Source organism: Scyliorhinus torazame, chromosome 9 (assembly GCF_047496885.1).
Source record: "Scyliorhinus torazame isolate Kashiwa2021f chromosome 9, sScyTor2.1, whole genome shotgun sequence".
NCBI lineage: Eukaryota > Metazoa > Chordata > Chondrichthyes > Carcharhiniformes > Scyliorhinidae > Scyliorhinus > Scyliorhinus torazame.
The window spans coordinates 78,609,357-78,635,392 of record NC_092715.1 but is presented as its reverse complement, the minus strand read 5'-3'; the positions used below and the strand labels follow the sequence as shown (position 1 = coordinate 78,635,392).

The 26,036-nt window shown below is 47.1% G+C and overlaps 1 protein-coding gene across 4 annotated transcripts in view; it reads left to right on the top strand.

Annotated features, from left to right (window-relative positions):
• Nucleotides 1-7,571: 7,571 nt before the first annotated feature.
• Nucleotides 7,572-26,036, top strand: part of atg10 (ATG10 autophagy related 10 homolog (S. cerevisiae)) — a 465,548-nt gene continuing 447,083 nt past the window's right edge. For 2 of the 4 annotated variants that reach the window (XM_072516193.1, XM_072516196.1), the window contains exons 1-2: nt 7,832-7,948; nt 8,778-8,833. The gene's annotated coding sequence lies outside the window, so the exon portion shown is untranslated. Of the gene's footprint in view, nt 7,662-7,831; nt 7,949-8,098; nt 8,325-8,777; nt 8,834-26,036 lie in introns of those variants that run through there. The other 2 variants (XM_072516195.1, XM_072516194.1) reach the window with 2 other exon arrangements.

The window sequence follows — 26,036 nt, the reverse complement described above, 5'->3', positions numbered from 1 at the left end:
TGGAGGAAGACCAGCACATCAGTGCAAAAGGGAAGGCTGAATCTTACAATGATCTTCAGCCTAAAGTGCAGATTGGATGATCCATCTCGGCTTTCTCCTAAAGAAATCCCCAGTATCACAAATGCCAGCCTTCAGTCAATTCAAGTCACTCCATCTGACATCAAGAAACAGATGAAGGCACTGGATACTGCAAAGGTTTTGGTCCCTAATAACATTCCAGGAATAGTACTGAAGACTTGTGCTCCAGAACTAGCTGCCCACCTAGCCAAGCATTTCCAATCCAGCTGCAACACTGGTATCTACCAGACAAAGTGGAAAATTGCTCAGGTATGTCCTGGCTACAGAAATCAGGGAAACTCCAACCTAACCAGTTACTGCCCTATCTTCTCCTCTTGATCATCAGCAAAGGGATGGGAGGCATTGTTGACAGTGCTATCAAGTGCCACTTAAACAGCAATAACCTTAACCACAGGTTTGCACCGGCCAGGCTGGATGGCGGGTTCCTATAAGTGAGGATGTAACCATCGCTCCTTGACGTTCAACGGCATTATGATCGTTGAATCCCCACAATCAACATCCTGGGGGTTACCATTGATCAGAAACTGAACTGGACTAGCCATATTAATACTGTGGCTACTAGGGCAAGTCAAAAGCTGGAATCCTATGGCACATAACTCACCACCTGACCCCCAAAGCTTGTCCAACATCTACAAGGCAGAAGTCAGGAGTGTAATGGAATACCCTCCATTTGCCTGGATTGGTGCAGCTCCAACAACACTCAAACTCGACACCATCCAGGACAAAGCAGTCCGCTTGATTGTTCCCTCTTCCACAAATATTCAAATCCTCCTCCACCAACGTACAGTGGCAGCTGTGTGTACCATCTAAAAGATGCACTGCAGTAACTCACCAAGGTTCCTTAGACAGCACCTCCCAAACCCACGACCACTTCCATCCATAAGGATAAGAGCAGCAGATACCTGGGAACCCCACCACCTGGAGGGTCCCCTCCAAGTCACTCATCACCCTGACTTGGAACTATATTGCCTTTTCTTCATTGATGCTGGGGCACAATCGTGGAACTCCCTCCCTGCCAGCACAGTGGGTGTACCTGCACCCCAAGCACTGCAGCAGTTCAAGAAGGCAACTCACCATCACCTTCTGAAGGGCAACTAGGGATAGGCAATAAATGATGGCCTAATCAGCAATGCCCACATCCCGTAAATGAAGTTTTAAAAAGTCCGGAGTGTGATGGAATACTCTATGCAGATATAAATAAGGTATTATAAAATAAAAATAGTGATTCTCCTATGAGGTAAGGATATAAAATTAAAAGCAGAGTTGATCTGCTGGAGAAAGTTTAGAAGTTTATATATCAACCTGGGCATAATCGTGTTGTCAAGGACAACATCCTGTGGCACAGAATATGGTATATCCTTGAATACGAGACAGTCCTGAAAAACAGCAAGGTATTGCTAAATTGAGCATGTGACCACTGTCAGAACTTTTCAGCATCTAGTTTCCTTGACGGATGTTGTCTAAAATGAAGGATGTTGATAAAAACAAAAGATGTTGTCCAGCCCGAGTGCCCAACATGCTTACTACTGGTTCAGCTCTTTTATGGTATAAGTATTGAACTACACAGTAGAAATTTTAGAATTGTTGGATTCATTCCAGCATTCTGAAGGTAAAGGCATAGCTGTTGTAATGTGATGATAGTTCTTTCCTTAATTGGGATAGAGGTACTTGCCAGACACAAGAGCTTTCTACTCGGAGATTTAAGATAAATACTATTTTAAATATTGATGGATATCTTAAATACATATTTGTAATATTAATAAGATGTGGGTTCTCTAATCGAAACAAGATTTTGCTAACCTTTCCTACAACTGCCAATGTTACGATTACCATCAAATGTGAATCGTATGTTTGGTTCTTTAACATTTATAAAATCTATTGTCTCATATAGTTTTGAGTTTTTCCAAACTTGAAAACCCATTTCTGTACACCCTGCAGTGGAGAGGTACATTGTTGAGGAGAGATGCCCAGACCCTTATAATATTCGGTTGTCATAATCTGGCTAAATTTTGATAAAAAGATGATCTGGTGGAGGATAATATTCTTTGGTGTTTCCTTCCCTTTGGGAAGAGTCAGATCAGTTCTTCAGACCCATTTAAGTGTCTGTGAGACCTGTCTTTTTCAACCTTAAGTGAGAGTGATTATCCGAGAAGTATGTCCGATCCAGAATAGTCCCCAAAAAAGGGCAAGGATTATAATCTACTTCACCACTACCTGCAAGTTCCTCTCCAAACCACATATTTGTTTTCTATTTTCCTGTTCATTCAGCATTGCTGGGTAAAAATCCTAGAACATCCTTCCTAACAGCACAATAGGTGTACCTACTACACATGGACTGCAACGTGTCAAGATGGAGGATGCTACTACCTTTTCAAGGGCAATTAGGGATGGAAAACAAATGCTAGCCTAGACAGCAACCCGTGAAAGAATAAAAAAAATAATTGGAGGAGCGATAAAATCCTGGAGGGTTATAGGACTAAAGAAGGTTACAGAGATAGAAAAGGATTTGCAAACAAGGATGACATTTTTTAAATCAAGGTATTGTTTAACCAGGAGCCAATGTAGGTCAGCAAGCCCCAGAGATGGCACATGAGGAAAAGCCTAGTATTTAGGCGTTTCCCATAAAATTAAATCAGTGGACTTATAATTGAAACATAGAGGGCTGGGATCCAGAAACATTTCCAATATCAGGTTCCTGATGTTCACAGCAAAGTTCAGCCCAAAGAGTAAGAATAAATGGGTCATTTATGGGTTGGAGGACCCATGGGTTGGCTGGTCAATAAGGATCAATGTTTCGGACTCAGATATTTACAATCTAATAAATGTCTTAGATCAGGGGAGTGTAATATATGCAGGTTTGCTGATGATATCAAGCTAGTTATGGAGAGGATACAAAGAGGCTGCAAACGGATATAGGTAGGTTTTATGATTGTGCAAGTGGTGACAGGTATTGTATAATGTGGTGAGATGTGAAATTATCCACTTGGGTCAGAAGAACAGAAAAAATTATATTTAAAAAAACATAATGTCTAGTAAGTATTGGTATGAAGATGAATTTGGGTGTCCTACTGACACGAACCACATAAGAAAGTTACCAGACTAATACCTGGAATGGGCAGGTTGTCTTATGAGAAAAGGTTGGACAGGCTAGGTTTATATCTGCTGGAGTTTAGAAGAATAAAAGGTGAATTGATTGAAACATATAGGCCGGGATTCTCCTTTCCGGGGACTAAGTCCACACGCCGGCGGGAAAACCGGCGGCAACGACTCCGGCATCAATGGGTCCCCAAGGTGAGGAATTCTCACCTGTCTTGGGGGCTAGGTGGATGCCAGAGGGGTTGCCGCATCTCCAGCCGGCGCCGAAGGGACTGTGCGAGTTTGCACATGCGTCAAAGGGCTGGCATAATCTCGTGCATGCACGGAACTGCCGGTGTATTTTGGTGCATGTGTGGGGGGTTCCCTTCTCCGCGCCGGCCATGGCGGAGCCCTACAGGGGCTGGAGCGGAAGGAAGGAGTGCCCCCACGGCACAGGACCGGCTGCAGATTGGTGGGCCCCGATCGCAGGCCAGGGACCATGCGTAACCCACCCCGGCAGGACTGGCGGAAAACCGACGGCCGCTCGGCCCATCGAGGCCCGGAGAATTGCCGGGGGGGTGGGCCGCTGCCAACGGCCCCAGACCGGTGTGGCGTTAACCCTGCCCCTGCCTGAAAAACGGCACCGGAGAGTACGACAGCTGATGCCGGGGCAGCGGGGCTGGAATCGCGCCGCCCCCTGGGGATTTTCCGACCCGGCGGGGGGTTGGAGATTCCCGCCCATACGATACAAGGGCCAGGATTCTCTGCATCCTACAACTGCGACCAGAGAATCGGCGCCAATCACGCCTGCGCGGTCGCCGCCGTGCCAGTCGGGGGCTGTTGAAAGCGGCGCCGGGGCGATTCTCCACGCTCGACGGGCCGAGTGTACGCCGAGTTCGGCCGAGACCCGCTGGCGTGGGTTACGTATGGTCCTATCCGGCAGGATCTCGGAGTTCTGGTTGCGGGGGCCATCTTGGTGGGGGGGACGGGCGGATCCGACTCCGTAGGGGGCCTCCACGGTGGCTACCGATCGGCGGGGGGGGGGGGCTCATTCTGCGGGGGGCCTCCCCTGTAGGGCTCCGCCATGTTGCCCGGGGGCCGGCGCAGAGACAGCAACCCATGCTCCTGCGCGGACCCGCGCCTGCTTTCAGCGCCGGAGCAGCGGACAGCACACATGCGCCGTTCAAGCCCCCGAGGAAGGGGTGAATGCCTGGGCCAGGAGGCCCGTTGCCGCCGGCGTCGCTCGCGCCGGTTTTGACGCCGGCATCAACACTTGGCCGGGATTTCAGAGACTCCTGGCCAAGGTGTTTTGATAGGGAGAGGTTGTTTCCTCTTGTGGGAGAATCTCGAACTTGGAGGTCACTGTTTGAACATAAAGGGTCACCCATTTAAAATGGAGATAAGACAAAATTATTCACTCAGATGGTTGAGTCTTTGGAACTCTCTTAAACATAAAAGCATAGAAAATAAGAGGAGTATGCCATGTGGAACCAAAATCTTTGAATAGTTTTAAGACAAAGGTAGATAGATTCTTGCTAAGAAAGAGGGTAATAGGTTATCAGGGGTAGGCAGGATGCAGATTTGAGGTGAATATCATATAAACCATGATCTTATCAAATGGTGGAGCAGATTCGATGGCCTACTCGTACTTCCAGCATTTTGAAGCAGCGAGTGATATATATCCAAGTCAATATGATGAGTGGCTTGGAGGGGAACGTCCAGGTGGTGGTGTCTCCATACATCTGATGCCCTTGTCTTTCTAGGTTGTAGTGGGCATGAGTTTGGAAGTGCTGTCTGAGGAGCCTTGGCTAGTTCCTGCAGTGTATCTTATAGAATCATCTAATTTACAGTGTAAAAGGAGGCCATTTGGCCCACCGAGTATGCACCGGCCCTTGGAAAGAGCACCCTACTTAAGCCCACACCTCCATCCTGTCCCTGTAACCCAGTAATTCCACCGATCCTTTTGGACATTAAGGGCAATTTAGAATGGCCAATCGACCTAACCTGCTCATCTTTGGACTATGGGAGGAAACCGGAGCACCTAGCGGAAACCCACACAGACATGGGGAGAACGCGCAGACTCCGCACAGACAGTGCCTCAAGCCGGGAATCGAACCCAGACCCCTGGCACTGTGAAGCAACAGTGCTAACCACTGTGCTACAGTGCCACCCGCCATCTTGTAGATGGTCCACACTGCTGCCACTGTGCATCAGTGTTGGCAGGAGTGAATGTTTTTGGATGGGGTGTCAATCAAGTGGGTTGCTTTGTGTCAAGCTTCTTGAGTGTTGTTGGCTTTGCACTCATTCAGGCAAGAGGAGAGTATTCCATTACACTCTGGACTAGTGCCTTGTAAATGGTGGATATGCTTTGGGCGGTCACGTGGGGAGGTACTCGCCACATGATTCCTAGCCTCTGACCTGCTCTTGTAGCCATAGTATTTTTATATAGCTAGTCCAGTGAAGTTTCTGGTCTGTGGTAACCCGAGGATGTTGATAGTGGGCGATTCAGTGATGCTTATGCCATTGAAGGTCAAAGGGAGCTGATTGGAAACATGGAAAATAGGCCCTTCGAGCCTGCCCCTCCATTCGTTATGATCATGGCTGACCATCCAGCTTAATAACCTGTTCCCACTTTCCCCCATAGCCTTTGATCCCTTTAGTCCCAGGACCTATATCTAACTCCTTCGTGAAAACAGACAATATTTTGACCTTAACTGCTTCCTGTGGTAGCAAATTCCACAGGCTTATCACTCTCTGGGTGAAGAAATTTTGCCTCATCTCAGTCCTAAATGGCTACCCCGCAGCTGCAGACTGTGATCCGGGTTCTGGACTCCCCTGCCACCGGGAACATCCTCCCTACATCTACTGTCTAGTCCTATTAGAATTTTAGAGGTCTCTATGAGATCCCCCCTCATTCTTCTAAACTCCAGCAAATATAATCCTAACCGACTCAATCTGTCCTCATAGTCTGTCCCGCCATCCCAGGAATCAGTCTGATAAACCTTCACTGCACTCCTTCCATAGCAAGAACATCCATCGTCAGATAAGGAGACCAAAATTGTACACAATATTCCAGGTGTAGATTCACCAAGGCCCTGTATAATTGCAGCAAAACATCACTGTTCCTGTACTCGAATCCTCTCGCTATGAAGGCCAACACACCATTTGCCTTTTTTACCACCTGCTGTATCTGCATGCTTACTTTCAGTAACTGGTGTGTAAGGACATCCAGGTCTCATTGCACATTCCCCACTCCTATTTTATGGCCATTCAGATAATAATTTACCTTCCTGTTTTTGCTACTTAAGTGAATAACTTCACATTTATCCACATTATACTGCACCTGCCATGCAGTTGCCCAATCATTCAATTTGTCCAAATCACACTGAAGCATTTCTGCATCCTCCTCACGGCTCTCCCTCCCACCCAGCTGTGTCACCTGCAAATCTGCAGATATTATATTTAGTTCCCTTATTTACATTCTTAATATTAACATACATTGTGAATTAGATTCTATCTTGTTGGGAGATGGTCATTGCCTGGCACGAGTGTGGGCAAATGCCTACGCCTGGATACTCTCCATGTCTTGATGCATATGGACATGGGTTGCTTCTGAGTTGTGAATGGTGCTGAACATTGTGCAATCACTAATGAACATCCCAACTTTTGACCTCAAATGCCGCCTTGGTGTCAAAGGCAGTCACTCCCACCTGACCTGTAATTATTCTGCATAGGCCTTTTAGAGGGGCAGACCTAAAGAGCAGAAAGGTGGTGGGGAAACCAGCAGCTGCGTTATTTTACCCCTTTTTTAAAAAATCATGTATCATTCAACATAAATTAAGTCTGGGAGTAGGTTTCCTGGTCACTTGTATTGGAAAGGTGGGGGTGGGGGGCGATGGGGAGAATGAGGTGGTGTTGGGCCTAAATAAAAAAACTTTTAATAAATGAATGGCTCTTTTTAAATATTGTAACCATATGTACATTTATAAATAAACCCGATTTTCACAATTTAATTTGCTTTTTCGCCTTAAGAAAACTTTTGGTTTTGCAAAAACCTCCTTGCTTTTAAAAAAATCGCATCATTTTTAAATCTTGCCTGACCAAAAAATATATATATTAGTGCAGAAGGGCAGGATAAGAAAGCAAATATGGAGCTCTCCGGCTGGCTTCACTCTTTTAATGACGCCAATATATAAATGCTCATTACACCCACTAATATTTCGCATTACATGTGCAAGAAACCACGGATGCACCAGATCTTTAAATGTGCCTCTGGCTTCCAACTTTGTTGTGGCAAGCCACTGCTGTCAGACAGTGTGGGAGGGAGAAGCATTAACTTCAACAGCTGTTTCTTGACCCCGGCTGTCAGTCTTCCCAAGAATAAATTTTTGGAGTGTCCCATTACAACCCTGTGGGGGATTATATAATACCGAAAGCCGTGCCTGCTCACCGAGGAGCGCCAGGAAAGCCGCCCCGGCCACTGGCCCCGTGCAAAGCAATGCGAGAGGGTGGGTTTGCAAAAGGTAGCGCCGAGCCGCGGGAGCTGGCAATGCAGCACGGCCCGGTGTTTACAAAGCGCGTTTCCCCTGCTGGCTGAGTGCAGTTAGAGGGAGTCCTGCACAGACTACAGTAATTCCCCTGCAAGGGCGACTTGAAACCGGCTGCGCTGAATAGCATTTACTCTTCCCGCTGCCTCCCCCCGCTGCAGCGATACATACCCCGGAAGTTTAGCCCTTCACTGCTCGAGAAACTTTCTCCACACTGCCTGTTTTAAAAAAAAATACATATATATTGGGTATGTGCTGCATCTTATGTGTGTGACTCCTATCACGTACTCTTCCTTTATATATATGTGTATATAAAAAGAGTACCATTGATTTTGTGCACTTTAGCAGAGGGGGTGGGGAATAAAGCAGACGGAGTGAACAATGAGATGTGAACTGCTCTGTTGCAAACTGCTCCATGCCCCATGTTTTTTTTATTTTGGGGGGAACTTGTCCCCGTGAGTTAGAAGCAATAATTCCTCCATATATTTTTTTTTCGGAAGAAAAACCACACATAATGTTGGAGATGCTGCCGTTAGGGGCGTGCATCTGATGTGGTTGTAAATAATTAGCTCACCAGAGATTCTCAACTGATGGGTGGTTCCACGTTAAAGCTGCCTAAATCAAGTATGTGTTGCAGCGTACTACTTGGGAGGGAGGGGGGCGATGTTAAATTATCCTGGGTTAATTACTATACGTTAGTGTTTCATTACTGAAAGTCATGGTTTGCCCCCCCCCCCTTCCAATCTTTTGTATCTCGCTGGGTTAAGCACTGTATTCATCATTAAGGGTTGCTTGTCCTGCTTCATTTCAGGAATACAATATGGGTTATCTATTCTTGATAAATAGTACTTTTGTACAGAATTATAGCTTTTGTGCTTCAAATCACTCACTGGGATTTGATGTTTATGAAGATGAGTCATGTAAAATGTTCTTCCAATCAACTACCACCCTTCCCAACGCGCCCCCCCCCCCCCCGAAAAATGTTTGTGTATGTATTCTCTTTTTGTCCATCCTCACTTGTGAAGTGAGAGGTGTTTCAGAACTGGCCCTTGTAATTTTTTATCTTATTACTTATAGATACTTGAAGGAATGCATTTTGCACACTTTTTTGGGAGGAGGAACATTCATTACTGGTAAATGGCAAAGATTGTTAATGATGCAAATATTTAATTTAAAAACATTACTGCTGTTTTGTAAGGGTATCTATACTCTGTCTCATAGGAAATCAAAGCTATGTATTGTGAGTGTATGCTGAAAAATAGTTCTTTACTTGGGGCATCTTTTGAAGATTGAGTTACTTGCTCTTGCCACTCAGATGATTCAAATTTAGACTGTGAGTAAAAAGTACCCAGTTTATTCATTGAATCTCTACAATGCAGAAGGAGGCCATTTGGCCCATTGAGTCTGCACTGACCCTCTGAAAGAGCAGCCTATCTAGGTCTATTTCCCCCCCCCCCCCTTATCCTCGTAACCCATCTGGACACTAAGGGGCAATTTTATCATGGCCAATCCACCTAGCCACATTGTTGGACGGTGTGAGGAAACTCACACAGACACAGGGAGAAAGAGCAAACAGACAGTTACCCAAGGCTGGAATTGAACTCTGGTCCCTTGCGCTGTGAGGGAGCAGTGCTAACCACTGTGCTGCCTGTTAAGTATTTTTTTGCTTTTCATGAGAGCCACTTGAATGCACAAAGCTTCTCCTGTAGCTGGGATACTAGGTTGTCCTGATCACATATTTTTTCATAAGTCAGGAGTATCCTGTGATTGGTTAAGAAGAAATGTGCTTGGGCAGCACAGTGGCGCAGTGGGTTAGTCCTGCTGCCTCACGGCGCCGAGTTCCCAGGTTCGATCCCGGCTCTGGGTCACTGTCCGTGTGGAGTTTGCACATTCCCCTCGTGTTTGCGTGGGTTTTGCCCCCACAATCCAAAGATTGGTGGATTGGCCACGCTAAATTGCCCCATAATTGGAAAAATGAATTGGGTACTCTAAATTTAATAAAACAGAAATGTGCTTGCAACAGAGTGAAGAAATCCATGACTCTAAATGCAGGCAACTGTAGCCATTGCTGAGCTTTTCTTCATAACTGATAATGAAAGTCCCAAATGCAAATATGATCCTGTCATGTCGCCGGATAAATACATTATGGCTGTCTGCATTCAGATTGACCTGTTCCTGCAACTTTAGTACATTTGGTGGCCATTCGGGAAAACCTGATTTCAAATAGCCGTTGCATCTCAAAAATGTTTTTCTCTGCTTCACAAAGTAGAGTAGTTTATATCTGACAGGAATTGGAGGAGCAAACAAGTTGTTTGGAGATTTAAATATAAGCAAAATACTGGAAATCTGAAATAGAAACAAAATGCTAGAAAAACTCAACAGGTCAGCATCTGTGGAGAGTAACAGTGTTAATATTTGAATCCACCTGCTCCAACCCCTCTTAAACAGTATAAAACCCACCACATTTCTCCCTCTCTAACTCTAAAGAAGAGCCATACACGCTCGAAACGTTAATTCTGCTTCTCTCTCCACAGATGCAGCCAGACCTGCTGAGTTTATCCAGCATTTTCTGCTTTCATTATAGTTGTTTGGAGAGTTGTTTTCTTGTGTTTCACTCAAGTGCACCTCAAAGACACTAGGTCAAACAATTAGCTGGGCTGTCTTGATTAGGTTATCCCAATCTCCAAACTACATGGAATATTGTTGATTGAAAAAAAGGGGGAGACGGTGGGAAACTGATTAGCAATAAAATGCCTGTGTATCTAAATCATAGGGACAAAGTAGTCAAGAATTGTAATTTCCATGCCATTTGTTGAGATATTTCTGAAAATGCAATTTATAATCTCTAATAATAAAAATAATCTTTATTGTCACAAGTAGGCTTACATTAACACTGCAATGAAGTTATTGTGAAAAGCCCCTCGTCGCCACATTCCGACACCTGTTCGGGTACACAGAGGGAGAATTCAGAATGTCCAATTTATCTAACAGCATGTCTTTCGGGACTTGTGGAAGGAAACTGGAGCACCCGGAGGAAACCCAAGCATACACAGGGAGAACATGCAGACAGTGACCCAAGCCGCAATCGAATCTGGGACTCTGGTGCTGTGAAACAACTGTGCTAATCATCTAATATCTTCTGCTAGATGAATTTGCATGCCATGGTGGGCGGCACACTGGCTAGCACTACAACTTCACAGCTCTAGGGACCCGGGTTCGATTCCAGCCTTGGGTGACTGTCTGTGTGGAGTTTGCACGCTCTCTCTGTTTCTGCTTGGGATTCCTCCAGGTGTTCCGGTTTCCTCCCACAGTCAAACTTGTGCAGGTTAGTTGGATTGTTTATACTAAATTGCCCTTTAGTGTTCAAAGATGTGCAAGTTAGGTGGGATTATGGGGATAGGGAGGAGGATGGTGGACCTAGGTAGGGTGCATCCATCAGAGGATGGGTGCAGACTCAACGGGCTGAATGGCCTCCTTCTGCACTAGGGATCCTCTGCTCAAACTGCAAAGCTGTGCAGTTACCAGGAGATTGTTGGTGCATTAATTTAAGAGTGTCAAGGAAATACTTTGTTCTGTAGAGGCCTATTGCAGATTCTGGCAGCCAGTGTTTAAGGTGGAATTTGGTGTTTGGGAAGCGTTTGGTAGTCCAGCTGTCGTTGAAGATTTTCAGTGGACATGAACATTATGACTTGGGGTGAAATATCTGAATCACGAGGTTTGAAATCTTTTTTAGTGAATATTTTTCAGTATATGTAGTTTTTGTTTTCTCTTTGTACATAGTGTCATTTGGTGGGATGTGGTTCCATAGTTATTTGCTGCCCTAGAAACTTTATTGAAGTATTTTTTGCAAGAGTTGCATGAGTGAATTGTAGCAGTATACCGTATACATACTTAGAATTGCTCTTATGGAACGTGGTTGCTGTTATGGAAGGCAACACAGCAGTAAGGCCCCACAAACAGCTATGGGAATGACCAGTTGAGTTTTTTTGATGTTGGTTTTGGAATTAATAATGTCTAAAACCGTGGGAGAATTCCAAAATCTTGTTGAATCGTAGTAGGGGAGCTGGGCGGCACAGTGGTTAGCACTGTTGCTTCACAGCGCCAGGGTCCTAGGTTTGATCCCCGGCTTGGGTCACTGTCGGTGCAGAGTCTGCACGTTCTCCCCGTGTCTGCGTGGGTTTCCTCCGGGTGCTCCGGTTTCCTTCCAGATGTGCCGAAAGACGTGCTGTTAGGTGAATTGAACATTCTGAGTTCTCCCTCCATGTATCCGAACATGCGCCGGAATGTGGCGACTAGGGGCTTTTCACGGTGGCTTCATTGGTGTTAATGTAAGCCTACTTCTGACAAAGATTATTATTATTAATTACAATCAACTGAACAAGCAAATGCACATTGGTTTACATTCTTAATTAAAATATGGCACCTTTCCATATTAGCATTGCACTTGAAGTCTCAATTTGGACTTTGTGTTGGGGTCCTTGAGCAGAGCTTGAGCCCATGACCTTCAGGGGAGAGCTATCAACAAAGCCAAGCTGACGCCCCATTCCAAAGAACAAGAACAAAGAAAAGTACAGCACAGGAACAGGCCCTTTGGCCCTCCAAGCCTGCGCCAACCATGCTGCCCGTCTAAACTAAAATCTTCTCAAAACTAAAATCTTCAAAATGGTTTAATTTAACATCCTGAAATTTTTGTTTCAATGCCTAATTAACCATTTAATAAATTGTCAATACAAACGTTTAAAATTCTCAGGCCCAGGTAATGTAATGTTTCTACGTTTAATATTTTAATTAAAGGGGTCTTCTATTTGACTCATTTCCCTTGTGAACAATTTATCTTGTTGATAGAACTCATTTGTCAACACCAGCACAAGTATGCATGTGTAGCTGCTGTAATGTCACCAATGCATTCCTGAGTTTTACAGAGGTCAATCCACCTATGGCTAGAATTAAAGGGATGGCAAGTGGTTCTGGCAGCAGCAGCTATTTAGCTCTTGTCGGTGATTGTACTGTATGGAGACAGGCAGAGGAACCTCTCCTGGGGAGAATTTGGCAGCATTGGCACCACATTATTCATATTAGTGAGGCTGATGGTGTGATTCTCATGGGAGGCAGTCCTGTGAGGTAGATGGCATATAATATCTGATTTGCTTGAGTGAAGTGCTAAATTTCTCTAAATGTGTACTTGTGACCATTATCAAATCTAAAAGCGGAAAGGGCAGTATGTGGCCCAGTGGTTCGCATTGGGACTGCGGCGCTGAGGACCCGGGTTCGAATCCCGGTCCTAGGTCACTGTTCGTGTGGAGTTTGCACATTCTCCCCATGTCTGCGTTGGTTTCACCCCCACAACCCAAAGATACGCAGGTTAGGTGGATTGGCCACGTTAAATTGCCCCTAAATTGGAAAAAAATGATTAGGCACTCTAAATTTATTTTAAAAATCTAAGAGCGGGATTTCTAAGTTCTAGTATACGCTGCAATCCTCGAAAGGTGGATTTCAGTATCTAGCTGTTACAGTCATCTGCTTATGTTTTTTTGTAAAACGTGACCAAGCGATTGGGAATATTTGTGGTTAGACTTTTGACAGTATTCTCTCAATTAGCATAACTTTTTTCTGTTTTGGTTATGTACACATTTTTTTTAAGCATTGTGGATTATATAAACAGAAACTACAATTGCATTTGGCACAAGCAATGTAATTGCAGCTTCGTATGTCTGCATTCCTCAATCTTCCTTTTTAAAAAGTGAATTACAAAGGATCAAGGCATGACGTTTTTAAACTGATGGTTTTTTTTTACAAAAGGTTCTAAATCTCGATTGTAAATCTGTACTATATCAACGTTCGGGTGAATGAAGTTTTTTCAATGCCCCTGTTTCTTGAATGTTACATTACTTTGCTTCCAATCTTCACTACCTGTAGTAGGTTGATTTGTCACTTTCTACGTTCCCAGTCACTTGAAGGATTTTGGTTTGTTCCCAATTGTTTACTAATTTGTTTTCTGGAGTAATTTTTAGATTTTCTCCCCCCTCTCCTGGATAGTCTTTATTCCTCAGTGAGCATATCTTCCTCCCCACCCCCCCCACCCCCACCACTCCTTTGCCTGTTTATTAGATACAGTTGGAAGTTTGGTCTCTGTGGCAGAGAAACCGATACAATCATGTTGTTACTGGAATTTTATTTAAACACATTGGTCTCAAGGCAAAGCAAAAAAATCTCTTTACTATCGGCATCCCAGAAAAACGGTTATTTTGAGTTTTGCAAAACACCAGTGCATTTATCCTTGCTTGAATCTTCAATTTTCAGTTTCTCATCTTGCTGCTGCTGTTTTTTTTATTTTGCCTTGCCGCTTCCTGCTGTGCCTACATTTATGCTTACAACACAAGTTTTTTTTAACAATGCCGCCCGATTTCTAGTGAACAACAATATCATTGATTTATGTGGATTGGTCTCTGACTACTCCTCACTGCGTGTGGTTGGTCATTAAGAAGCCTGTTTCATTGCTGGTGGACCAGGTGTAGGGTTTGGGCCTCTGGTCTTCCGAATTGTTCTATTTGCTCCTCAGATAATTATCAAACACGTTCTACACGTTGGCTATCAACTAGGCTGGACTATGGACTTCCGGTGGCGACTATGAGGGAGTAGGTCGCACATTTGGTGGCTCCCGTTTCGGTCGGACTTTTGGACCTTCTCCCCCGACTTTTTTGCACTTTAGAGCGCGGAACTGGAAAGCAATACACAGTACACAGGCGCTGAACCTGTATGGACTTAAGAAGCCTGAGGGACCGTAAACAGCAGAAGAAGTGGTCAAGCAAGGGCACGGTGGAGGCTGTGAGAGAGATCAATATGGCTGATGTCCAGAGCAAGGCGCCGACAGCCCAGCCTACAATGGAGCAGCTGCTATAGGCCATGCTTTTTAGCTCTGAAGCGAGATAATTTGGAGCTGCTCCAGAAGTCGATTGGCCGATTGGAAAAAAGGCTGGACGATCAGGCTGAGAAGCTCCAGAAGCTGGAGAAGGCGGTGGATGAGCAGCCCGACTTTCAAACGGTGGCGGACGTGGAGATTCGGAGGGATCAGCAAAAGATGCTCCTGGAAAGGCTGGGGACTTGGACAACCGATCTCGCCGGCAGAATGTAAGAATTATTGGCCTCTCGGAGGGGGCTGAGGGGCTGGATGCTGCCACGTATGTGGAGGATATGTTTCAGAAGCTGTTGGGGAACGAGATGTTCCCATGCCCGCCGGTGGTGGACAGGGCACACAGAGTGCTGGTGAGGCAGCCGCGACGAGGGGGTCCCACACGAGGGATGGTGATCCGGTTCCACAGGTACCTGGACAAGGAGGGGGTTCTGAAATGGGCCAAGAGCGCACAAAGCTGTACTTGGGACAATAGCACCCTGCGTGTTTACCAAGACCTGAGTACTGAGGTGGTCAGGAGGAGGGGAGGCTACAGGCAGGTGAAGGAGATTTTGTATAAGAACAAGGTGAAGTTCGGGCTGCTTTTTCCTGCGCGACTGTGGGTTACGTATGAGAGCCAGCACCACTGTTTCGAGGAACCTGAGGTGATGGACTTTGTTAAGAAGCATGGGCTGGCCCTGAGCTGAGGACTCTTGTACTCATGGTAGAACTTTTAAGTCTATTTTGTTTCTCTCTCGCTGTGAGAGATGCCTGCATGTTTGGGTCCGTTCATTTCATTTTTTCGACCTTTTTAGGTGGATGTATTTTGGTTGCCATGTGTTTTTCTTGTTCTTTTTCCTGGTTTCCTTGAATGTTTCCTTTTTGGGTTACTTGTTTGGTTGGAGTTTTGGTAGGGGGAAAATATAAAAAAGAAAATAGTTAAAAAGGTGCGGTTATGATGGGGGTTTTGGGGGAATCTTTTTCTGTGTGTGGAGGGGAAGGGCTGAGAGTGCCTGGTACTTCTTATCTCTTTGTTTGATTTAAATTGCACTATTGTTGGGGATGTTTCTGACTGGTACAGAGTTTTTGTTTAAGCAGAGCTGGTTTGGGGAAGTGGTATGGATGGGGAGGGGAGGGGAGCAAGGGAACAATGGGTGAGAGACGTGCTGGTGCCGAAGCTGGGAGCCACCAGGCTAGCTGGGTGGGCTAGTCAATGAAAGCCAGGTTGGGGGTGTTCATATAGTTAGATTAGAGCAGGGATTAGGTGGTTGGATAGTGTTGCGCGGGGGGGGGGGGGTTTGATCTGCTGACGAGGATGGAAATTGGACATGGCAACAATGAGGAGGTCATGGGTGGAGCCGGCCAGGAGGCAGGCCAGAGGATGCGCGACAAATGGCTGGGGGGCTGGCCAAGGAAAGGTGATGGCTGTTCGGCAAAGGAGGGGGCGAAGTGCCCCCCAACCAGGCTGATCACCTAGAATGTTAGAGGGCTAAACTGGCCAGTGAAGAGGGCGCGTGTGTTCGCGCATTTGCGGGTTCTGAAGGCGGACGTAGTCATGCTGCAGGAGACGCACCTGAAAGTGGCAGACCAGGTTAGGCTAAGGAAGGGCTGGGTCAGTCAGTCTTTCATTCGGGGCTAAGACAAGGGGTGTTGCGATCCTGATTAGTAAAAGGGTTCAATTTGAGGCGGAGGGTACAGTTGCGGATGGGGGCGGCAGATTTGTTATGGTTAGGGGTAAGCTCAAAGGGGTGAGAGTAGTCTTGGTTGGTGTGTATGCCCCTAATTGGGACGATGTGGATTTTATCAGGAGGTTGCGTGGGAAGATCCCCGTCTTGGACTCACGCAAACTGATCATGGGCGGGGACTTTAACACAGTCCTGGACCCGAGCCTGGATTGGTCGTATTCAAAAACGGGCAGGTTGCCAGCGATGGCAAAGGAACTGAGAGGGTTCATGGAGCAAATGGGGGGAGCTGATCTGTGGAGATTTAGCCGGCCGTTGGCGAGGGAGTTTTCGTACTACTCCCACGTTCACGAGGTGTATTTCCGAATCGATTTCTTTGTCATAAGTAGGGACTTGCTGGCCGGGATGGTGGGGACAGAATATTCGGCAATTGCCATATTGGACCATGCTCCACACTGGGTAGATCTACAGATTTGTAAGGATAGCTTTCAGCGCCCACAATGGAGGCTGGAAGTTGAATTGCTAGCGGACGAGGCGGTGTATGAGAGACTCGGGAGATGCATGCAGAATTACCTGCAGGTAAATGATACCGGAGAAGTCTCAGCAGCGGTGCTCTGGGAGGCGCTGAAGGCAGTGGGAAGAGGGGAGCTGATCTCAATCCGAGCTCATAGGGACAGGACAGATAGGGCAGAAAGGGACCGACTGGTTAAGGAAATTTTACGGACGGACAGGAGCTACGCGGGTTCCCCGAGGCCAGAGTTACTCAGGAAACGACAGAGGCTGCACGCCGAGTTCGGGGTGCTGACTACAGGCAAGGCCGTAGAGCAGCTTAGAAAGGCAAAAGGCGCGATATATGAGCATGGAGAGAAGGCCAGCAGAATGCTCACGCAACAACTAAGGAAGAGAGAAGAGGCTAGGGAGATGGGAAGGATAGCGGATGGGGAGGGAAATCTGGTGGGGGACCCGGCAGGGCTGAACAAGGTGTTTAGGGACTTTTATAGTAAGCTGTACACTTCGGAACCCTCCAGGGGACCGGAGGGGATGAGGCGATTTCTGGACGGACTGACCTTCCCAAGAGTGGGTAGGGGGTTGGTCGATGGACTGGGGGCCCTGGTCAGGATCGAAGAGGTATTAGAGGGCCTGAAGGTCATGCAGTCGGGTAAAGCCCCGGGGCCGGATGGGTATCCGGTGGAATTTTATAAAAAGTTTGCCGAGATAGAGGGGCCAGCGCTGGTCAGGGTTTTTAACAAGGCAAGAGACAGAGGGGTTCTACCCCCCGACGATGTCGCAGGCCACTATTTCGCTTATTCTGAAACGGGATAAAGACCCGGAGGCTTGTGGGTCTTACAGGCCGATCTCTTTGATCAACGTAGACGCTAAGTTACTGGCCAAGATCTTGGCGACTAGAATTGAGGACTGTGTACCGGATGTAATTGCGGAGGACCAAACCGGGTTCGTAAAGGGTAGGCAACTGGTGGCCAATCTAAGAAGGTTGCTTAATGTGATTATGATGCCCCGGAGAGCAGGGAGGCAGAGATAGTGGTAGCTATGGATGCGGAAAAGGCTTTTGACCGGGTCGAGTGGGACTATCTGTGGGAGGTGCTGGGACGGTTTGGGTTCGGTGAGGGGTTCATTGACTGGGTTACGCTGTTATATCAGGCCCCAGAGGCTAGTGTAAGGACGAATAGGACAACATCAGATTACTTCAGACTGCACCGCGGGCCAAGACAGGGTTGCCCTCTCCCCCCACTGCTGTTCGTGCTGGCCATAGAGCCAATTGCTCTGAGCGCTTCAAGGGACTGGAAAGGGCTGGTCCGGGGGGGGAGTGGAACATAAAGTCATTTTATACACAGATGACCTGCTGTTATACGTATCGGACCCAATGGCGGGGATGGACGGTATCAGGATATAAATTGAACATGGCTAAGAGCGAGTTGTTCGTAATTCAGGCGAGGGGGCAGGAGAGTAGGCTGAAGGGGTTGCCGTTCAGGCTGGTAGGAGAAAGCTTCAGATACTTGGGGATACAGGTGGCACGGGACTGGGGCAAGTTGCATAAGCTCAACCTGTCCCGACTGGTGGAACGAGTGAGGGAGGAGGTTCGGAGTTGGGATACGCTCCCGCTGTCACTAGACTGTTAAGATGACGATTCTCCCGAGATGTTTGTTTATATTTCAGTATCTCCCCATTTTCATCCCGAGGTCCTTCTTTAAGAGGCTGAATAAAATTATCCTGGGATTTGTCTGGGCAGGGAAGTCCCAGCGGGTGAGGAAGGTGATGCTCGAAAGGAACAGAGGTGAACGGGGGCTGGCATTGCCAAACGTTAGCAACTACTACTGGGCGGCCAACATAGTGATGATAAGGAAATGGATGGTGGGTTTGGGGTCGGTTTGGGAGCAGATGGAGGCTGCTTCGTGCAGGGGCATCAATTTGGCAGCCCTGGTTACGGCACCTCAGCTGCTCCCGTCGGCGCGGTACTCCACCAGCCCTATAGTGGTAGCGGCTCTATGGATCTGGGGCCAGTGGAGGAGGCATATAGGGGAAATGAGAGCATCGGTGTGACCCCAATAAGCGGCAATCACCGATTTGCCCCGGGGAACATGGACGGCGGATATCGACTGTGGTGGAGGCCGGGGATTACGAGGGTGGGTGATCGGTTCCTGGAAGGGAGCTTCCCGAGCATGAGGGTGTTGGAGGAGCTCGGGGGGTGGGGGAGATGGAGGACGGTATTTGGGCAGAAGCTCTGAGCAGAATAAACACAACCGCAACATGCGCCAGGCTCAGTCTGATCCAGTTTAAGGTCGTGCACCTGGCCCACATGACGGTGGCCCGGATGAGTAAATTCTTCGGGCTGGAGGACAAGTGCGCCAGATGTGCCGGTGGGCCGGCTAATCACGTGCACATGTTCTGGTCGTGCCCTAAACTCGGGGTACTGGCAGGGATTCGCGGACATCATGTCCCGGGTTTTGAAAACTGGGGTGGTAATGACTCCTGAGGTGGCAATCTTTGGGGTGTCGGAGGACCCGGGAGTCCAGGAGGAGAAGGAGGCCGACGTCTTGGCCTTTGCTTCCCTGGTAGCCCAGCGACGAATACTGTTGGCATGGAGGGACTCAAGTCCCCCGAAGACCGAAGTATGGCTATCGGACATGGCGAGCTTTCTCGGTCTAGAGAAAGTTAAGTTCGCCTTGAGAGGTTCACTATCGGGGTAGCCCGGAGTTGGCAGCCATTCATTGACATCTTCGTGGAGAATTAACAGTCAGCAGGGGGGGAGAGGAGGTGGTGGGGTGCTAGGGTAGAGTAGAGTGGTTTAGGCAGGTCCTTGCGAGAATGGAGTTGTGGTTTGTACTATGCGTTATTTACTTTTATTTTTGTACAGTACTGTACAATGTCATTGTTTTATATGCCAAAAATACCTCAATAAAATTGTTTATTAAAAACAAAACTAGGCTGGACTATGGAGGGCTAATATTGTGCAGTCTGTGGGTGGAAAAGCCCCTTGACCAGTTGTTTTGTTGAGGTAAATCAAGGTGTACAAAAAGGGAGGGATATTATTTGCAAAGGGGAAAGGGCCTCCAATTCCTCCCTACTCTCCCCCTCTACTTTCGGGAAGGGCAACGTCTAGAAACTCTGCTATGTCAGACGCCCCCTCTGGAGTTCCAGCACACAATTGATGTCCCCACCTGCCCCCCCAAGACCAACTGGTTTGTATCCGAATCAGGGATAGAGGCCACCAACCCTTAATAAATGCCACATCATCCCAGTTAGGGGCATTGCATATACCAAAACTGCCAAAGTATCCGCAAAGGACCAACTTACTATCACATATTTACGATTGGGGTCCGCCACAATTCTGGTGGCTGATAGGGACACTCGCTTATTGATCAAAATTGCTGCATCTCAGGCTCCACCATCGTAGCCGAGTGGAACATGTGTCTCACCCACCCCCTCTGGAGTCTGGTCTGATCCTTCACCTGCAAATAGCGTCTCCTGCATAAACACCATAATCAGCGTGTAAGTTCTTTAGATGAGAAAAAACTCTTGACCTCTTCACTTGGCCACCCAATACATTTATGTTCCAGGTAACCAGCCGAATTGGGTGTTTCCTCACTCCTCCCTCCTTCTGGAATCAGTCACTTCCACCATTGGACAAACAAATAAATCTTTAAAAGGTATCGGTCATGGGAGGAGGCCCTGCAGAGACTTAATGCGTTCTTGTCATGTGCCAGGCTCAGCCTGACTGATCCAATTCAAGGTGGTCCACATGGCACATATGACTGTGGCCCGGATGAACAGGTTCTTCGAGGAGGTGGAGGACAGGTGTGGGCGATGTGGGGGAAGTCCTGCGAATCATGTTCACATGTTCTGGGCGTATCTGAGGCTGAGGGGCTTTTAGCAGGGATTCACGGACGTCATGTCAGAAGTCCTGCAAGGGAGGGTGGTGCCAAGTCTAGAGGTGGTGATCTTTGGAGTGTCGGAAGACCCGGGAGCCTCGGGGGTGAGAAAGGCTGACATTTTGGCCTTTGCTTCCCTGGTGGCCCGGAGACGGATTTTGCTGGGATGGAGGGATTCGGAGCCCCTGAAGTCGGGGGTTTGTGTTAGTGACATGGCGGGGTTTCTCAGGCTTCGTTACAGGAGTTCACCCGGAGGTAGCAGCTGTTCATCGACTTCCTCGAGAAAAATTAGACTGCCAGCAGAGTGGTTGGGGGGCAGGGTGAAAGGGGAGGCATAGAAGTGACGAATGAGGGTAGGAAATCCAATGGCGGGAGGGGAAGGGCTGGTGGTGTGTTATAAGCCATGTTGGTTGGGGTTTGTGTTTGGGGGGGGTGGGGGGCGGTGATGGTTATTTTCATTGTGAGTTCTGTTGGATGTTATTGTTGAAAAGTGTTAAAATTATAAATGCCTCAATAAGATATTTTCTGAAAAAAAAGGTATCGGTCAAAGGTCTTCCCAAGGTGGTAGCCAATCCCACCGCCAGATAACCCTTCCCCCACTCCCACCTCACTCTCATTCGCCAGAATTTACACTGCTTGTGAGGTAACTCCCACCAGGACATTGAAAAGGACAACAACATTGCTCAGCACGAAGATCAACTATTCCTCAAAAGATAAAGGGACCCATAAACCACACCACCTAGAAATTTCCCCATCGTGCCTACACACAAAACAAACTTCAACAACAGAATATCCACACCACCCTCTTCAGCTCGCAACCCTCACAAAAAGCTGGAGCGAAGAAGGAAGAGAGGTGACTTGATAGAGTTGTACAAGGTGATGAGAGGCATGGATAGAGTGGATATCCAGAGACTTTTCCCCAAGGCGGAAATTGCTGTCACGAGGGGACATAATTTTAAGGTGATTGGAGGAAGGTATAGGGGAGTTGTTAGAGGTCGGTTCTTTACACAGAGAGTGGGGGTGCGTGAAATGCACTGTCAGCGGAGGGGGTGGTGTCAGAGTCATCAGGGACATTTAAGCAACTCTTGGACAGGCACATGGAAGGCACAGTAAATTGAAGGGGTGTAGGTTATGTTGACCTTTAGATTAGGATAAATGGTCAGCACAACATCATGGGCTGAAGGCCTGTATTGTGCTGTACTGTTCTATGTTCTCTATGTTTGAAATCCCCCATACAGCACCTTTTGTTTAATTGGACCTCAGTCTTTGTTTGTTAATAAAGTCCTGCACCAGCCCATGTGTCTCAAAATAAAAATTCCGTAGCCTCCCTGTGACCCGCAACCTAGCCGGGTACACCACTCCGAATCAAACGCCCTTGCTGTAGAGAGCAGCCCGCTTCCTCGCCAGCTCTGCCCCCATGACTTGATAAATCCGTATCAGCTTTCATTCCCATTTCATGCCGCAGTGCTCCTTGGCTCACTGAAAACTCTGGAACGAAATAATCATCGCATTTTGGTCGAGACTTCTTCCGGAGTGTCCGATGGGCCCGGTTGAGTACCGGGGCGGGGGTGGTGGTGGTGGGTGGGCGGGGGGAGGGGGGGGGGGTACGCACTCAACTCTGAGGCTCTTCCCCCTTTTCCAGGTTGTCGACATCCGCCTTCAACCTTTTATTTTTCATCGGCCACTACTGCTATCTCGGCCTCTAATGACGCAAGCTGCTTATCATGCCTCGTGAGCGCCTCCTCAACACCTTCCAGAATCTCACCATATTTTTTCACTGTCCCGACGACTTTATCAAGCTCCACCCGGACCGAGCCCAACGCTTTCTCAATCGACTAACATAATCTCTCTGAGACCAGTGTATCTTAAATTGTATATTAAATTCCTTAGCCAGCGCGTCAGAGAGCATATCCACTGTAATCCGGACAGCCGATGGTTGCAGCTCTGGTGTCGCCATCTTGGCCATTGAGGAGTTCACGAGGCCCTCAAATCAGTCGAGGGAATATCTACTCCGGGTTTCCTGGTTTCTTTACCTTCCTTTTGGGTATGAATTTGGTGTGGGGGGAACCTGTTGTACTGGTTGGGAACATTTTCTAGCAAAGATCTCCCGAATAAGCGGACAAAAATGCCTAAAAATATGTGGATCCTGGCCGGAGCTACCAAAAGTGCAACCTCTCTCATACATGTTGCCAACTGGAAGTCCTTTTGTAAATTATTTATATCCTCCTTGGGCATAGGTAAGGTAGATTGTCAACATCTTTTCCCAAAGGTACAGGAGTTTAAAGCTAGAGGACATCGGTTTAAGGTGAGAGGGGGAAGATACAAAAGGGTCCAGAGGGGCAATTTTTGGTGAGTGTCTGGAACGAGATGCTAGAGGCGGGTACAATTTTGTATTTTAAAAAGCATTGGGACAGTTGTATGGGTAAGATGGGTACAGAGGGATATGGGTCAAATGCGGACAATTGGGACTAGCTTAGTGGTAAAAACTGGGCGGCATGGACAAGTTGGGCCGAAGGGCCTGTTTCCATGCTGTAAACCTCTGTGACTCCTTATAATCTTACTTCCCTCCTACCTTTGTGTCACCCGCAAATTTGGCCACAGTACACTCTGTTCCTTCCTCCAAATCATAGAATTTACAGAATTTACAGTGCAGAAGGAGGCCATTCGGCCCATCGAGTCTGCACCGGCTCTTGGAAAGAGTAACCCCACCCAACACGAAGGGCAATTTTGGACACTAATGGCAATTTATAATGGCCAATCCACCTAACCCGCACATCTTTGGACTGTGAGAGGAAACCGAAGCACCCGGAGGAAACCCACGCACACATGGGGAGGATGTGCAGACTCCGCACAGACAGTGACCCAAGCCGGAATCGAACCTGGGACCCTGGAGCTGTGAAGCAATTGTGCTATCCACAATGCTACCATGCTGCCCTTGAATCATGAATATATATTGTGAAGAGCTGTGGCCCCAGCACTTATCACTGTAGCACTCTATTGGTTACTGCCCTCCAACCTGAGAAATAACTCCTTATTGCTGCTCGCTGCTTTCTGTTAGTTAGCCAATCCTCTATCCACGCCAGACTATCACCTCCAACACCACAAGCTCCTATCTTGCGTAGTCGCCTTTTATGTGGCACCTTATCAAATACCTTTTGAAAATCCAAATATTCAGATATGATTGGGTCCCCTCCCTGGCTGATACCTCCTCAAAGAGCTCTAGTTACTTTGTCAGACATGATTTCCTCTTCATGAAACTATCCTGATTCTACTTGATCAGATTATGACTTTCCAAATGCATTGCTATTCTCTATCGAATAATCGATTCTAATATTTTTTTCAATAATTGAAGTAAGGCTAACTGGCCTGTAGTTTCCTGCATTTTGCATCCTTCCCTTTTTGAACAAGGGTACCACATTGGCAGTATTGCAATCCTTTGGCAGAGTTCCAAGATTTTTGAAAAATGGCTACCAATACATCCACGATCTCTGTAGCTACCTCATTTAAGATTCTGCCATACAAACCATCAAGTCTAGGGGTCCTGGCATCCTTTCACCCCCATTAGTTTACCTAACACTCATTCTTTGCTGATGATGTTTAATTTCTCCCCTGTATTTCTTTTAGTATTTCTAGGAAGCTTGTAGTATCCTCTACAGTAAAGACCGATGCAAAATATCTATTTAACTCCTCTGCCATTTCTTTGTTCCTCATAATTACTTCCCCAGTTTCATTCTATAAGGGGCTATTGCTTTCTTTTACTTCTCTCTTTCTTTCAATACTTAAACAAAAAAGTCTGTTTTTCTGTTTCTCACTGACTTACAATCCTGATTATTTTTTAGTTCACCTTTGTTGCATTCTGAATCTATCCCACTCTTGTGGCCTACCATTAACCTTTGCCAGTTTCTATGTTTACGCTTTCAACTTAATACCCTTCTTAACTTGCTTGGTTATCCATGGTAGGTTGTTAAAGAGTCTTTCCTCCTCATTGGGATGTATTTTTGCTGTGATTCATGAATTATCTGTCTAAATGTCTGCCACTGCTAATCTGTTGTCTTATTTTGATTTAATTTGATTTATTGTCACATGTACCAAAGTACAGTGAAAAGTATTTTTCTGCGGCTAAGGGAACGTACACAGTACGTGCATGTTAGTCAAAAAAAAGAATAATCGACAGAGAACATTGACAAATGGTACATCGACAAACAGTGATTGGCTACAATGCGGAACAAGGGGCCAAACAAAGCAAATACATGAGCAAGAGCAGCATAGGATGTGGTGAATAGTGTTACAGGGAACAGATCAGTCTGAGGGAGAGTCGTTGTGGAGTCTAGTAGCTGTGGGGAAGAAGCTATTCCTATGTCTGGGATGTGCGGGTCTTCAGACTTCTGTATCTTCTGCCTGATGGAAGAGTCTGGAAGAAGGAAAAGCCTGGGTGTGAGGGGTCTCTGATAATGCTGTCTGCCTTCCTGGGGCAGCAGGAGGTGTAGACAGAATAAATGTGATTGCAAGCTTGTGTGATGCGTTGGGCTGAGTTCACCACACTCTGCAGTTTCTTGCAATCTTGGGCCGAGCAGTTGCCATACCAAACTGTGATGCAGCTGGATAGGATACTCTCTATGGCACATCTGTAGAAGATTGTGAGAGTCGATGCAGACATGACGAATTTCTTTAGCTTCTGTAGGAAGTAGAGACATAGTTGGGCTTTCTTGACTGTTGCATCAATGTGAGTGGACCAGGAGAGACTGTTGGTGATGATGACCCCCAGGAACCTAAAGCTATCGACCATTTCCACTTCGGAGCCATTGATGCAGACGGGGGCCGGGGGGGGGGGGGGGGGTGGGGGGGTGGGGGTGGTCGTGCTACGCTTCCTGAAGTCGATGATCAGTTCCTTGGTCTTTCCGACATTTAGAGATATGTTGTTTTCGGTATGTTATGTAACCAAGTGATTTATCTCCCTTCTGTAGTCTGATTCGTCGTTGTTTGAGATACGACCCACCACAGTCGTATCATCTGCAAACTTATAGATTGAGTTGGAGTTAAATGTTGCCACACAGTCATGTGTGTACAGGGAGTACAGTAGAGGACTGAGCACACATCCTTGCGGGGCCCCAATGTTGAGGACTATTGTGGAGGAGGTGTTGTTACCTATCCTGACAGATTGCGGTCAGTTGGTGAGGAAGTCAAGGATCCAGCTGCACAGGGAGGGGTCAAGTCCAAGGTTGCAGAGTTTGGTTATTAGTCTTGTTGGGATAATGGTGTTGAAGGCAGAGCTGTAGTCTATCAACAGCAGTCTTACATAGGTGTCCTTGTTGGCGAGATGTTCGAGTGTTGATTGTAGAGCCAGGGAGATAGCATCTGCTGTGGACCGGTTGCGGTG